Below are 17,296 nucleotides of genomic sequence, written 5' to 3'. Positions count from 1 at the left end.
CTAGTTACTTTTAGATGACTTTCCCCTTAAAGGAAAGTTCCACCCAAAATGTATATTTTGGTATTTGTTTCATTAGTGCATTGTTGACATAGTCCCAAAATGTTTTGCTTGTCAGCAATCAAGTTTTCAAGACACTTAACTTTCAAAATACAGAAATGATCTCCGTATGATGCATTTTGCATCATATGAAGCAAAACGCAGCATCATATGATGCAAAACACAGCATCATATGACTCAAAACGCAGCATCATATGACTGAAAACGCAGCATCATTTGACGCAAACCGCAGCATCAGATGGCACAAAACGCAGCATCATTTGACACAAAACGCAGCATCATATGACACAAAAAGCAGCATCATATGATGCTAAATGCATCATGCAGGGATGATTTCTTTATTATTATTTAACTCTAAGCGATACTTTTCATTTATTTAATTTGTTCAGCCTAAATGCAACATTTATAAGCATGTTGTTGAAGTGCCGTTGTTGAACTGTTGAGCGCTCCTGCCAGCCTCTAGCGTGTCACAAATGATTCTCAATTGATTTCTTAAAGGGCAGCTATAGCCTTAAAATAATAGTAACATCGCCTAAATAATTCATTTTTGTTCCTTCTTCGACTACCTGGCTTGCTCCTGACTGATTTAGAGTTAGTATGTTGTTTAATATTCTGTTGAAATTTTGAATGTCAATTGAAAGTGACAGAATCACACTACTTCCCAAGCAAAGTAAATTGGTTCTCTCCTCGGCTATAGGCTATAGCGCAGCCTCTGAATGTCATAGAGACAAACCAAAGATATCCTAAAGATATCCTACAGTCACGTCTTTCCCCAGCATTTTACAGCATGTTTCTAGCATAACTCATTGCAGACTAAAGTTTCATTATAAAATGTTGTAATATAATCAGGTCCATTTAATTATATTCAAAACTTAAGCTAACAAGGGGTAGGTCTATGCTTTTAGCCATTTTCTTTAACAAAAGCCATAATGTTTATTTTTTTATTTTTTTTATTTCACCTTTATTTAACCAGGTAGGCTAGTTGAGAACAAGTTCTCATTTGCAACTGCGACCTGGCCAAGATAAAGCATAGCAGTGTGAACAGACAACACAGAGTTACACATGGAGTAAACAATTAACAGGTCAATAACACAGTAGAAAAAAAGGGGAGTCTATGTACAATGTGTGCAAAAGGCATGAGGAGGTAGGCGAATAATTACAATATTGCAGATTAACACTGGAGTGATAAATGATCAGATGATCATGTACAGGTAGAGATATTGGTGTGCAAAAGAGCAGAAAAGTAAATAAATAAAAACTGTGGGGATGAGGTAGGTGAAAATGGGTGGGCTATTTACCAATAGATTATGTACAGCTGCAGCGATCAGTTAGCTGCTCAGATAGCTGATGTTTGAAGTTGGTGAGGGAGATAAACGTCTCCAACTTCAGCGATTTTTGCAATTCGTTCCAGTCACAGGCAGCAGAGTACTGGAACGAAAGGCGGCCGAATGAGGTGTTGGCTTTAGGGATGATCAGTGAGATACACCTGCTGGAGCGCGTGCTACGGATGGGTGTTGCCATCGTGACCAGTGAACTGAGATAAGGCGGAGCTTTACCTAGCATGGACTTGTAGATGACCTGGAGCCAGTGGGTCTGGCGACGAATATGTAGCGAGGGCCAGCCGACTAGAGCATACAAGTCGCAGTGGTGGGTAGTATAAGGTGCTTTAGTGACAAAACGGATGGCACTGTGATAAACTGCATCCAGTTTTGCTGAGTAGAGTGTTGGAAGCAATTTTGTAGATGACATCGCCGAAGTCGAGGATCGGTAGGATAGTCAGTTTTACTAGGGTAAGCTTGGCAGCGTGAGTGAAGGAGGCTTTGTTGCGGAATAGAAAGCCGACTCTTGATTTGATTTTCGATTGGAGATGTTTGATATGGGTCTGGAAGGAGAGTTTGCAGTCTAACCAGACACCTAGGTACTTATAGGTGTCCACATATTCAAGGTTGGAACCATCCAGTGTTGTGATGCTAGTCAGGCATGCGGGTGCAGGCAGCGATCGGTTGAAAAGCATGCATTTGGTTTTACTAGCGTTTAAGAGCAGTTGGAGGCCACGGAAGGAGTGTTGTATGGCATTGAAGCTCATTTGGAGGTTAGATAGCACAGTGTTCAATGACGGGCCGAAAGTATATAGAATGGTGTCGTCTGCGTAGAGGTGGATCAGGGAATCGCCCGCAGCAAGAGCAACATCATTGATATATACAGAGAAAAAAGTCGGCCCGATAATTGAACCCTGTGGCACCCCCATAGAGACTGCCAGAGGACCGGACAGCATGCCCTCCGATTTGACACACTGAACTCTGTCTGCAAAGTAATTGGTGAACCAGGCAAGGCAGTCATCCGAAAAATCCGAGGCTACTGAGTCTGCCGATAAGAATATGGTGATTGACAGAGTCGAAAGCCTTGGCAAGGTCGATGAAGACGGCTGCACAGTACTGTCTTTTATCGATGGCGGTTATGATGCCGTTTAGTACCTTGAGTGTGGCTGAGGTGCACCCGTGACCGGCTCGGAAACCAGATTTCATTGCGGAGAAGGTACGGTGGGATTCGAGATGGTCATAATACCCTCACATACTCCCTCAATCCAGCACTGGTTTTTAATTCAACACAACAAGCTCTTCACTGACACCAAGATATTTAAGGAGTGAGTGTATGTTGATTGAAGGAATTTGCTGACAAAATCTATGAATAGTAGACTAGAATTGTGTTTGTCTAACAGGTAGGCCTACCTCTTATTTAGGCTCCAACACAAAACAAGAAATAGGCTCCAAAACAAAGGCCTCTTGTTGTTGGTAGTTAAAGTCAAATTCAAATGAAGAATGTTCAAATGAATTAGACCTTCTCGAATTTGCCTACTTTCAACACCCATGCACTGTCCATATCTGCAGCTGCCAATTCTTTGTAATGTAAGTTATGTAAATTACTCAAATATGGCTTATTGTGTGGTCAATAATCCAATGGTGGACAAAGTAACCAATTGTCATACTTGAGTAAAAGTATAGATTCCTTAATAGAAAGTTACTCAAGTAAAAGTGAAAGTCAGCCAGTAAATACTACTTGAGTAAAAGTCGAAAAGTATTTGGTTTTAATATACTTAAGTATCAAAAGTAAGAGTATAAATCCTTAAAAAATCTGCATATTAATCAAATCAAAATGTATTTGTCACATGCACTGACTAAAACAGGTGCAGACCTTATCGTGAAATGCTTACAAACCCTTAATCAACAATGCAGTTTTAAGAAAAATTGAGTTAAGATAATATTGACTAAATAAACACAATAAAACAACAATAACGAGGCTACAGTATATACAGGGGGTACAGGTACAGAGTCAATGTGTTGGGGAACAGGTTCGTAGAGGTAATTGAGGTAATAGGTACATGTAGGAAGGGGTAAAGGGGCAAAGCAGACGACACCATTTTCTTGTTTTTAAAATGTATGGATAGCTAGGTGCACACTCCAACACTCAGACATTATTTACAAAAGATGCATTTGTGTTTAGTGAGTCCGCCAGAGGAAGTAGGGATTTTTTTTTTTAACCTTTATTTAACTAGGCAAGTCAGTTAAGAACAAATTCCTATTTTTAATGATGGCCTAGGAACAGTGGGTTAACTGCCTGGTCAGGGGCAGAATGACAGATAGGTACAAGTACCTTGTCAGCTCGGGGATTTGAACTTGCAACCGTTTGGTTACTAGTCCAACGCTCTAACCACTAGGGTACCCTGCCGCCCCGGATGACAATCGTGTCAATTTAGACCACCCCCTTAGTGCAGAATTGAAACCTTTTTTGGTGTTACGAGTTCTGTTTACTGCAGAATTTGAAGCCTTTATTTTAGTGTTGTTTCCTCTTGAAAACCCCTGAACACTCTGTTTGAAGAGTTAGAAAATGTTATTAAAGTGTCACTCCGCAAAGATACATCAATTGACAAAATACAAATATTGCGGACCACTCAAAGAGTTCTGGGACAAACCAGAAGTACAGTACTAACTTCAACATGATAAAAGAGACATGCCATACAACATTTTATCTGGAATGACAAAAAGTCTCATTAAATTCTATTCACAATATTTCTATACATAAATGAACTGCCTCCAGCCTGCCTAATTTTAATACTCAAAATAATATTATTTTTTTTTCCCTAGACATGTTTTTGAAGTAAAAACAAACAAAAAAAAGCCTGGCATTTTCAGTATCTGCACCTGTATACATTTGAAAGTACAGTCACACTTTGGGTACAGTAGCCAACATATGTCATATGAAAATGATAATGCTGCAATAGCATACACAAAATCACCCAGAGCAAGTACTGCTTTGTTTTCCACCACCAAGTGGAAGCGTGTTGAAGAATGGACTAAGCCAATACTCGCAACATAGGGAGTTAGAGGTCCTGTGGTGACATCTGATGGTATTCAAATGAATACAATATATTATAACATTTAATGAAAAAGAATGTAGCATACGCCAAAACATTAAATACTGCAAATAGTCACTTAATGAAAACTCCCAAGGAGATAGGGAAGCATCAGGAGTCCAGCTATAAAATTATTTCACAAACAGTGTGCTGTCTTCCCCAAGGACATGGGGAAGCATCAGGAAGCCAGCAATTGTATGGTGGCCTGTCACCATCCAACTTGTGTCGTTATTCCTTCATCCAAGACAATGTTCATTCTCTCCACAATATCTTTGAGGACTGCTTGCTTTGAATTGTTCCTTAGCTTGTCAGGACCCGGTTACGAACCCGGGTCTCCGGAGTGAGAAACAGTCACTTAACCAACTGAGCCACGAATAGTCGGCAGAACCCAGAAGATGAGGCAGACACAGCAGTACTTGAGACGGTGTATTTAATGAAGTAAAAAAGTGAAGTCCTTCAGGAAAACATGTAACTCCACAACCTCAAAAGGAATTCCACAAGAACAAAGGTAATCCTCCAAGACAAAAAGGTAAATCCACAAGGTGGTAGGTACAGCATAAAAAGCCTCAAAAGATACTCAAAAATAAATCAACAAGAACAAAAAACAGAATTCCACAAGAGAGTCCACCGGGATCAACAAGAGTACACAGAATACTAGGGCTGGGTGCTAACATACAAACACAGAGCAAAGAACTGAGGAAAACTAAGGGTTTAAATACAATCAGGGGAAACGAGGCACAGGTGCAAATAATAATGGGGATCAAGGGAAAACAAAAGGTCAAAAAGCACAATGGGGGCATCTAGTGACCAAAAACCGGAACAACCCTGGCAAAATCCTGACAGAATCCCCCCCCTAGGAACGGCTCCTGACGTTCCTACCAGCTCTCTCAGGGTGGAGGGCCCTGAACTGATGAATGAGGTCAGGGTCCAGTATGTCTTTGGCAGGAACCCAGGAGCGCTCCTCGGGACCGTAGCCTTCCCAGTCCACCAGATACTGCCAGGACCGCTGCACCCGGCGGGAATCCAGTATCCGATGGACGGTATAAGCCGGCTGGCCTCCAATGACACGAGGCGGAGGGGGAGGTCTGTCTGCCGGGACAAGGGGGAAATGTGAAACGTGGGATTAATCTTAAGGGATCTGGGTAAGTGTAGGCGATAAGAAACTGGGTTAACTCTCCTGGCAACCTTAAAGGGACCGATGTATTTTTGGGACAGCTTGCGAGACTCCACCCGTAGTGGTAAGTCTCTTGTGGAGAGCCAGACTCTCTGGCCGGGGCGCAGGGTAGGCCCGGGACGGCGACGTCTGTTGGCTTGTTGTTGGTACCTCTGTGAGGAATGCATAAGATTAAGACGGGTCTTCCTCCACATAAGCCGACAGCGTCTGACGAACTTCAAGGCTGAAGGCACTCTGACTTCTGCCTCCTGGTCCGGGAACAATGGAGGGGCATAGCCAAACTGACACTCGTGCGGGGACATACCAGTGGAGGAGGAGCGCAAGGTGTTGTACGCGTATTCGGCCCAAACAATGAAGGACGACCATGTGGACGGGTTGTTACGAGTCATACATCGGAGGGTGGTTTCCAGCTCTTGATTCATCCTCTCAGTTTGGCCGTTGGACTCCGGATGGTACCCTGAAGATAGACTGGCAGAAGCCCCCATGAGTTGGCAGAAGGCCTTCCAAAACCTTGAGGCGAACTGGGGACCTCTGTCAGAAACCATATCTTGAGGAATGCCGAAGACTCGGAACACATGATTAATTACCAACTCAGCCGTTTCCTTGGCAGAAGGTAACTTAGTCAGAGGGACGAACCTGGCCGCCTTTGAAAACCTGTTGATTATGACTAGGATAGTAGTATTGCCATGGGATGGAGGAAGGCCAGTAATAAAGTCCAACGAGATATGGGACCAGGGTCTGTGGGGAACAGGTAAAGGGTGAAGGAGTCCTTGAGGGCGGAGGTGAGAAGATTTGCCCTGGCAGCACACGGGGCAGGCATTGACGAAAGTGGCAACGTTTTCTCTTATGGTAGGCCACCAGAACTTATGCTGGATGAACTCCAAGGTGCGACCTACGCCCGGGTGACAGGTGAGGCGAGAGGAGTGCCCCCACAGAAGGACCTGAGTCCTCACTGACTTGGGGACAAACAACCGATTGGCAGGACCTTCTTTCGGGTCCGGTTCGATAGCTTGAGCTCGTCTCACGGTATCCTCAACTTGCCACGAGATCGGAGCAGCAGGAAGGACAGGCATGTCTGTGTCATCTCGAATGGCAGGAGCGTAGACACGGGACAGGGCATCCGGTTTGAGATTCTTCGACCCGGGCCGATAGGTGAGGATAAACTGGAATCGATTGAAGAAAAGAGACCATCTAGCTTGTCTAGAGTTCAACCGCTTCGCCTGCTGGATATACTCCAGATTTTTGTGGTCCGTAAGCACTTGAAACGGGTGAGAAGCCCCCTCGAGCCAGTGTCTCCATACCTTCAATGCCATCTTAACCGCTAGGAGTTCACAATCCCCCCACATCGTAGTTCCTCTCAGCCGGGGTAAGCCGGTGTGAGAAGAAAGCGCACGGATGAAGCTTCTTGTCTTCACCCCTCTGAGACAGGACAGCTCCAACACCAACCTCTGAGGCGTCTACCTCCACCACAAACGGTTCATCCGTAGTCTGTAGTATCAGGATGGGAGCAGAGAGGACGCGCTGCTTGAGTCCTTGGAAGGCCGTCTCAGCTTCTCTTCCCCACAAAAACCTTGCATTACCACCCTTGGTTAAAGCTGAGAGAGGGGCTGCCACCAAGCTGAAGTTCTTGATGAACTTGCGGTAAAAGTTTGAAGCCCAGGAAACGCTGAACTTCCTTAACAGATTTGGGGGGTGGGCCAATCCGCTACCGCCCCTACCTTCCTGGGGTCCATTTGGACTCGACCGGGTTCCACTACAAATCCCAGGAATTGTACTCGGGATGAATGGAATTCACATTTTTCCGGCTTAACGTACAGATGGCTGTCTAGGAGGCGTTTGAGTACTTGTCTGACATGCTTTGTGTGTTCTTGAAGAGAGCTCGAAAAGATGAGGATGTCATCCAAGTAAACGAACACAAATATGTTAAGCATATCCCTAAGCACATCGTTTATGAGCGCTTGGAACACCGCTGGGGCGTTGGTCAGGCCGAAGGGCATCACCAAGTATTCATAGTGACCAGTAGGCATGTTGAAAACGGTCTTCCACTCATCACCATGTCTGATCCGCACAAGATGGTATGCGTTCCGCAGGTCAAGCTTAGTGAAAACAACTGCTTCCTGGAGCAGCTCGAAGGCTGTGGCCATAAGGGGTAGCGGGTAACGGTTACGGACGGTTATGGCATTGAGTCCCCGGTAGTCGATGCAAGGACGTAATCCACCGTCTTTCTTGGCCACAAAGAAAAACCCTGCTCCCGCCGGGGAGGTGGATGGACGCATGAGGCCTGCTTCCAGAGTGTCCTTGATGCAGGTATCCATAGCAGCTCGTTCGGGTGGAGATAGGGAAAAGATCCGACCCCTGGGGGGGCAAGTGCCCGGAAACAGTTTGATGGGGCAATCATAAGGTCTATGGGGTGGTAGCATGGTGTCCCTCTGTTTGCTAAATACCAGTTTGAGGTCATGATAACACTCGGGAACTCGGGTCAGGTCGATGGATTCTAAAGACTCGGGAGTAGAACTCGGGGAATTCAGGAAAATACAAGTAGCTTGGCATGTAGGACCCCACTGCTTGATAGTGCCCACATACCAGTCGATGTGAGGGTTATGGCTGTGAAGCCAGGGGTATCCAAGGACGAGAGGGAACTCGGAACAGGAGATCAAATGAAAGTTCATCAATTCCTGGTGTTGTGAAACTGAAAGTCGCAAGGAGGTAGTGACATGAGTGACAAGTCCAGATCCCAAAGGGCTTCCATCCAATGTAGTAACCCTCATGGGGTCACTTAGAGGTTCAGAGGGAACGCCATTCTCCTTCGCCCAGACACCATCCATGAAGTTACCTGCGGCTCCAGAGTCTACCAAGGCTTGAAGGTGAAGCTTGTGGTTGTCCCAGGAAAGGGTGACTGGAATGAGCAGACGGGAGTTGGACGGATGGGAGGAGGTTATGATGTTTCCCGTTACAGTTCCCCCCGGTCTGTACGGGACAGAGCGTTTCCCTGGAGCCCGGGACACGTGGAACGGAAATGGCCCGGTTTGCCGCAATATAGACAGCTCCCTCATCCGGCGGTCTCTCTCAGCCTGGGAGATGCGTCCAATCTGCATGGGTTCCGGTGGAGCCAGCGAGGATAAAGGTGGGGACTCAGAGCTGGGACTGATAGGGGCTAGAGGTCTACGGTTGAGTTCTCTCACTCTCAGACGCTGGTCAATGCGTGAGGCCAACTTGATCAGGGACTCGAGATTGTCCGGTGGTTGCCGAGTGGCCAGTTCATCTTGGATAGTGTCGGAAAGGCCTTTCAGAAAGCACACCGTGAGCGCCTCGTTGTTCCAGCCACTCGCTGCTGCCACCGTGCGGAACTGGATGGCATAGTCCGTCACGCTGCGCCGACCTTGGTGGAGAGTCAGGAGCTGTTTGGCTGAGTCAGGACCACTGCTTGGGCCTTGAAACACTCGTTTGAATTCCTCAGCAAAGGCAGAGTAGCTGGCACAGCAGGAACTATGGGCATCCCACACAGCAGTAGCCCAGGCCAGGGCTTTTTCCGACAGCAGGGTGATGATATATGCGATCTTAGACCTGTCGGTGGGGAACGACGAGGGTTGCAGCTCGAAGGAGAGAGAACATTGGGTGAGAAACCCTTTACAAGCACTTGGATCACCTGAGAACCGTTGGGGAGGTGGAAGACAAGGTTCAGCCAGGGGTTAACTGCCATGGGTACGTGAATCTGAGGTACTGGGACGGGAACTGTTGCCAGGGTAAGTCGATCAGATATCTGCTTTATGGAAGTCAGCATCTCCGACAGAAGATGAGAATGTCTAGCCATTAAGGCCTCTTGCTGAACCAGGGCAGCTTCGTGGCGTTGGACAGTCTCCTGGTGGTGGGACAGCATGGCAACAAGGTCCTGGGAACTGGCTGCCTCTGGGTTCATTTTTGGCTCTGTGTTTCTGTCAGGACCCGGTTATGAACCCGGGTCTCCGGAGTGAGAAACAGTCATTTAACCAACTGAGCCAAGAATAGTCGGCAGAACCCAGAAGATGAGGCATACACAACAGTACTTGAGACAGTGTATTTAATGAAGTAAAAAAGTGAAGTCCTTCAGGAAAACATGTAACTCCACAACCTCAAAAGGAATTCCACAAGAACAAAGGTAATCCTCCAAGACAAAAAGGTAAATCCACAAGGTGGTAGGTATAGCATAAAAAGCCTCAAAAGATACTCAAAAATAAATCAACAAGAACAAAAAACAGAATTCCACAAGATAGTCCACCGGGATCAACAAGAGTACACAGAATACTAGGGCTGGGTGCTAACATACAAACACAGAGCAAAGAACTGAGGAAAACTAAGGGTTTAAATACAATCAGGGGAAACGAGGCACAGGTGCAAATAATAATGGGGATCAAGGGAAAACAAAAGGTCAAAAAGCACAATGGGGGCATCTAGTGACCAAAAACCGGAACAACCCTGGCCAAATCCTGACATAGCTGTTGTTTGCACTCCATTCTTTCTATTTTGGCTCTATCCAATAACTTCACCGCCGGAGTGCCAGCATGTCTGTGAAAGTATCTGGGAGTACGTGTTGAGTTAGTGAGTAGCTCAAAGTCTTGAACAAAAAGGGGTGTTCCTCCGCTATTTCATCTTTATTTTCACATGTTAAATAACTCTCTCCATTGTGTGAATGTTTCCTCAAGAATACTTTCTAGCTTGTTCAAATCCCTCTCAAATCAAATCAAACTTTATTGGTCACATACACATGGTTAGCAGATGTTAATGCGAGTGTAGCGAAATGCTTGTGCTTTTGGTTCCGACCATGCAGTAATATCTAACAAGTAATCAAACAATTTCACAACAACTACCTTATACACACAAGTGTAAAGGAATGAATAAGAATATGTACATATAACTATATGGATGAGCAATGGCCGAACGGCATAGGCAAGATGCAGTAGATGGTATAGAATACAGTATATACATGAGATGAGTAATGTAGGGTATGTAAACATTATATAAAGTGCCATTGTTTAAAGTGACTAGCGATACATTTATTACATACAATTTTTTAATTTTAATTTGTATGTTGGCAGCAGCCACTCAATGTTAGTGATGGCTGTATAACATTCTGATGGCCTTGAGATGGAAGCTGTTTTTCAGTCTCTCGGGCACAGCTTTGATGCACCTGTACTATCCTCGCCTTCTGGATGATAGTGGGGTGAACAGGCAGTGGCATGGGTGGTGGTTGTCCATGATGATCTTTTTGGCCGTCCTGTGACATCGGGTGGTGTAGGTGTCCTGGAGGGTAGGTAGTTTGCCCCCGGTGATGCGTTGTGCAGACTTCACTACCCTCTGGAGATTCTTACGGTTGTGGGCGGAGCAGTTGCTGAACCAGGCGGTGATACAGCCTGACAGGATGCTCTTGATTGTGCATCTGTAAAAGTTTGAGTGTTTTTGGTGACAATCCAAATTTCTTCCGCCTCCTGAGGTTGAAGAGGCGCCGCTGTGCCTTCTTCACAATGCAGTCTGTGTGGGTAGACCATTTCAGTCTGTCCGTGATGTGTACGCTGAGCAACTTAAAACTTACCACCCCTTCCACTACTGTCCCGTCGATGTGGATAGGGACGTTGATCGTGAGGTTATTTTCCTGACACCACACTCTGAGAGTCCTCACCTCCTCCCTGTATGCTGTCTCGTTGATGTTGGTAATGAAGCCTAGCACTGTAGTGTTGCCTGCAAAATTGATGATTGAGTTGGAGGCGTGCATGGCCACTCAGTCATGGGTGGACAGGGAGTACAAGAGAGGGCTGAGAACGCACCCTTGTAGGGCCCCAGTGTTGAAGATCAGCGAGGTGGAGATGTTGTTTCCTACAACTCACCACCTGGGGGCATCCCGTCAGAAAGTCCAGGACCCAGTTGCACAGGGCGGGGTCTCGAGCTTAAATGTTAAATGCTGAGCTGTAGTCGATGAACAGCATTTCTTACATAGGTATTCCTCTTGTCCAGATGGGTTAGGGCAGTGTGCAGTGTGATTGTGATTGCGTCTGTGGACTTATTGGGGCGGTAAGCAAATTGGAGTGGGTTTAGGGTGTCAGGTAGGGTGGCGGTGATATGATCCTTGTCTAGTCTCTCAAAGCACTTCATGATGACGGAAGTGAGTGCTACAGGGCGATAGTCGTTTAGCTCAGTAACCTTAGCTTTCATGGGAACAGGAACAATGGTGGCCCTCTTGAAGCATGTGGGAATACTGGGATAGGGATTGATTGAATATGTCTGTAAAGACACCAGCCAGCTTCGCATGTTCTGAGGACGCGGCCGGGGATGCCGTCTGGGGATGTTTAAATGTTTTACCCACGTTTGAGTCGGTGAAGGAGAGCACACAGGTTTTGGTAGCGGGCCATGTCGGTGGCACTGTATTGTCCTCAAAGCGAGCAAAGAAGCTGTTTAGTTCGTCTGGGAGCAAGACATCATTGTCCGCGACGGGGCTGGTTTTCATTTTGTAGTCCGTGACTGACTGTAGACCCTGCCACATACCTCTCGTGTCTGAGCCATTGAATTGCGACTCTATTTTGTCTCTATACTGACGCATAGCTTGTTTGATTGCCTTGCGGAGGGAATAGCTACACTATTTGTATTCTGTCATGTTTCCGGTCGCCTTGCCCTGATGAAAAGCAGTGGTTCGCACTTTCAGTTTTGCACAAATGCTGCAATCAATCCACGGTTTCTGGTTGGGGAAGGTTTTAATAGTCGCCGTGGGCACAACATCACTGATGCACTTGCTAATAAACTCGCTCACCGAATCAGCGTATACATCAATGTTGTTTTCGACGCTATCCGGAACATATCCCAGTCCACGTGATTGAAGCAATCTTGAAACATGGAATAAGATTGGTCTCACCAGCGTTGAACAGACCTGAGCACGGGTGTTTCCTGTTTTAGTTTCTGTCTATAGGCTGGGAGCAACAAAATGGAGTCGTGGTCAGATTTGCCGAAAGAAGGGTGAGGGAGGGCTTTGTATGCGTCGCGGGAGTGAAAGTAACAATGATCCAGGATTTTTTCCAGCCCGGGTCGCGCATTCGATATGCTGATAAAATTTAGGGAGCCTTGTTTTCAGATTACCCTGTTAAAATCCCCAGCTACAATAAATGCAGCCTCGGGGTATGTGGTTGTCAGTTTACATAGAGTCCAATGAAGTTCTTTCAGGGCCGTCGAGGTGTCTGCTTGGGGGGGATATATACTACTGTGATTATAATTGAAGAGAATTCTCTTGGTAGGTAATGCGGTCGGCATTTGATTGTAAGGGATTCTAGGTCAGGTGAACAAAAGGACTTTAGTTCCTGTATGTTGTTATGATCACACCACAACTCGTTAATCATAAGGCATACACCCCCGCCCTTCTTCTTACCAGAGAGATGTTTGTTTCTGTCGGCACAATGCGTGAAGAAACCAGGTGGCTGTACCAATTCTGATAACATATCCCGGGTGAGCCATATTTCCGTGAAACAGAGAATGTTGCAATCTCTGGTGTTTCTCTGGAAGGCAACCCTTGCTTGGTTTTCGTCTACCTTGTTGTCAAGAGACTGGACATTGGCAAGTAGTATACTCGGGAGCGGTTGTCGATGTGCCCATCTAAGGAGCCTGACCAGAAGACCGCTATGTCTGCACCTTCTGCTGCGCCTTTGTTTTGGGTTGCCTGCTGGGATCCGATCCATTGTCCTGGGTGGTGGACCAAACAGAGGATTCGCTTCGGGAAAGTCATATTCCTGGTCATATTGTTGGTAAGTTGACTTTGCTCTTATATCCAATAGTTCCCCCCGGCTGTATGTAATAACACTTAAGATTTCCTGGGGTAACAGTGTAAGCAATAATACATAAAAAAACTAAATACTGCATAGTTTCCTAAGAACGTGAAGCAAGGCGGCCATCTCTGTCGGTGCCCTCTATCTTCCTAATTTCTTCTTTCATTAGTGCTACTTCATCTGATGGGACCTGGTATGGCGGTGGCTCCAAGTTCACATTGGTTGGAGTGTCAGTCCTCCTTTTTGCTTTTGTTGTCTGGGACTCTCCCTCACCCTCTGCTGCTCTTCTCCTAAAATGCGGGACTATGACTATGCCTGTTCTTAAGTTTTGATTTCCAATTGATTGGACATGATTTGGAAAGACACACACCTGTCTATATAAGGTCCCACATTTGACAATGCATGTAAGAGCAACAACCAAGCCATGAGGTCGAAGGAGTTGTCTGTTGAGCTCTGAGACAGGATTGTGTCGCTGCACAGATCTGGGGAAGGGTACCAAAACATTTCTTCAGTATTGAAGGTCCCCAAGAACACAGTGGCCTCCACCAAACTTCTTCCATTCTTAAATTGAAGAAGTTTGGAACTACCAAGGCTCTTCCTAGAGATGGCCGCCCGGACAAACTGAGCAATCAGGGGAGCAGGGCCTTGGTCAGGGAGACGACCAAGAACCCGATGGTGACTCTGATGGAGCTCTAGAGTTGCTCTGTGGAGATGGGAGAACCTTCTCTGCAGCACTCCACCAATCAGGCGTGAATGGTAGAGTGGCCAGACGGAAGCCATTCCTCAGTAAAAGGCAGACGACAGCCCACTTGGAGTTTAACAAAAGGCACCTAAAGACTCTCAGACCATGATAAACAAGAGTCTCTCGTCTGATGAAACCACGATTGAACTCTTTGGCCTGAATGTCAAGCATCATGTCTGAAGGAAACCTGGCCCCATCCCTACGGTGAAGAATGGTGATGGCAGCATCATGCTGTGGTGTTGTTCGTCAGCGGCAGGGACTGGGGGACTAGCCAGGATCGAGGCAAAGATGAACGGAGTCAAGTACAGAGAGATCCTTGTTGAAAACCTGCTCTTGAGCGCTCAGGACCTCAGACTGGGGAGAAGGTTCACCTTCCAACAGGACAACGACCCTAAGCACACAGCCAAGACAACGCAGGACTGGCTTCGGGACAAGTTTCTGAATGTCCTTGAGTGGCCCAGCCAGAGCCCGGACCTGAACCCGATTGAACATCTCTGGAGTGACCTGAATGTAGCTGTGCAGCAATGCTCCCCACCAACCTGACAGAGTTTGAGAGGATCGCAGAAAGGATCTCTCTGCTTCTACATCTGCATTGCTTGCTGTTTGGTGTTAGGCTGTGTTTCTGTATAGCACTTTGTGACATCGGCTGATGTAAAAAGGGCTTTATAAATACATTTGATTGATTCATCTGCAGAGAAGAATGGGAGAAACTCCTCAAATATAGGTGTGCCAAGCTTGTAGCGTCATACCCAAGAAGACTTGAGTCTGTAATTGCTGCCAAAGGTGCTTCAACAAAGTACTGAGTAAAGGGTCTGAATACATATGTGAATGTGATATTTGTTTTTTAAAAATTTTAATACATTTTCCAACATTTCAAAAAAGTTTTTTTTGCTTTGTCATTATGGGGTATTGTGTGTAGATTGATGAGGAAAAACATTTGAATCAATTTTAGAATTGCTTAATTGTTAGGCTGTAACCTAACAAAATGTGGAAAAAGTCAAGAGATCTGAATACTTTCTGAAGGCATTGCATCTCATGCTGTCTGGTCAAAAATAATATGACATTGTGGCTGCCCGTAGCATTGAATGCGATGGAAGCCACCAAGCATTTGGCCACCCTTGATTAAAAAAAGTATAAAATAATAGCCAATCAGCATTGAGCTAAACTGAGTGAGCACAACAAAAAGTGTCAAGAGTAGCCAGTTTGGATTAAGCTTCAAACCAGTCATATTAAAAGCAAAACATCATTGACAGAAAACTTGAATTGTTGCTGAGACATGGATGGAGGATAGGAATTTGGACGTGTGGTTTTACTCCATTCTCTATACTGGCCAATGATTATAACGCAGATTCTGATCCAACCGTAAATTCATACATTGTGCCCCTGGTCTGAGAGGATGGAAGTTCAACATATAGGCTAGCTAGATGTAGTAGGATAATGTTGACTAGCTGGCTCATTGTTGATCATGAAAGGAAGTTAGGCTAGTGATCAAGCATTTTAGCTATGTAGCCTAAGACAACAAAAACTTAAAGCGTGTACTCTATGACAAAGTCATAGACCATTTCGTCAACATGAAAGAGAGGAGGATGGCATTGGTGTTTCTATACCAGTAGGATGAGTCAACATGTTTTTTTTTTACTTGCACCCTCCCATATTTTAGTTGTCACTGTATTAGACTAAGCATACTGTAGGTGATTTGATGATGTTGAAGTTAAAATGGCGCTGGAATAATGTAGGCAGTTCATTTGCGACTTGCGTTAACTCTCTGTGGTTTTAAATCAATAGTTGTTTAGCAGTCTGAAAATGTCTGAAAAATGTACTTGCTTGACCATTTAACGGTTTGTTAAATACAAAATGCTTTGTGGACTTCACCGACAGATGTTGCTCTCCGGTTTTGTGATGAAACAAATGTGCTGGTTGATTTATTCTGCCACTGTGTCTTCTAATTGTCTCGGCCTTAGGCCTATATATCACAGTGGAAAGGCATATGAACTAGCGGGTTATAGGGCAAACAAACACACAGGTTGTAATATAGATTTTTTTCTAGCTTGGCTTCCCCAGTGGTTTTATCCACACACTGCTATTGATGGCACTGCCGATGTTAAACTGCCTTTTGACCACTAGAGGCCTCTATCCTCCTCTTTGGTTTAGCTCGTTGACTTCCATAGAACCATAAATTAAATGAAGGAGTGGCATGTCTCACTTCCTCTTCATAATTGTGCCCTTCTCTACACATTTGGGGTGGAAAATAGTATTGAAGTTAGAAAGATGGTCCAGTAGCCGGAAGGTTTGCATCCTGGTGCAGAAAAATGGTTGTGTCCTTGAGCAAGGCACATAATCCCAATTTCAGTTAATAATGGCTGTGACCCCATTCTGTAGGAGTGGGATATGCAATAAACCACATTTTGAAATTCACATATCACCTATATTTTTAATTGTAACAGTTTATAATCTCACAATGGGCCTGCCAACTGTAGCCTATATAGTAATTAGACTACCATTGGAAAATGTTTTAGTTCCCAGTGTCCTTAAAGTGGAAATTCTGGGAAAATACAACAGCTCTGTATCTAAATCATTTTAGATTTTTTTGTGTGTAGAATATTTATAAAAAATCAGTAAACAATCAATAGTTAACTGTAAACTATTTGTATTTCACCTGTTGTGTCTTTGGCTATGCCGGATTAAGTGATATGACATGCTATTCTATAAAATAATTTCTCCATAACTAATATCACCTGATTGAGCTAATCGTGTAAATGTAATTAACTAGAGAGTCGGGCACCACAAAATAATATTTGTAGAGCTGTTATCTTCCGAATAAACTCTTAAACACCTAGTAATATTTTACATCAATAGCAGTCAACATTAATCTTCATCTCACTTCAGTCTCATAATCTGAAAGTTGTACATTCTTGGTTATCTGCAAGAACCCTGGGTAACAATTTGAATCAACAATACAAAATTGGGTTTAATTATTTATTTACTAAATACCTAACTAGTCACACAGAATTCACATACACACAATTTATTATAAGGTGATTACAAATGACGTCATAAAGGAAAACGTCCCTGACGAGCGGAACAGATATGACAGCTTGTTACACAAAAGAAAAGGGTCTGGGTTTGAGTGAAGG

This window comes from Oncorhynchus gorbuscha, linkage group LG19 (genome assembly GCF_021184085.1).
Source record: "Oncorhynchus gorbuscha isolate QuinsamMale2020 ecotype Even-year linkage group LG19, OgorEven_v1.0, whole genome shotgun sequence".
In the NCBI taxonomy this organism is placed as follows: domain Eukaryota; kingdom Metazoa; phylum Chordata; class Actinopteri; order Salmoniformes; family Salmonidae; genus Oncorhynchus; species Oncorhynchus gorbuscha.
The sequence above is the reverse complement of the archived record's forward strand: the minus strand, read 5'-3'. Positions refer to the sequence as shown.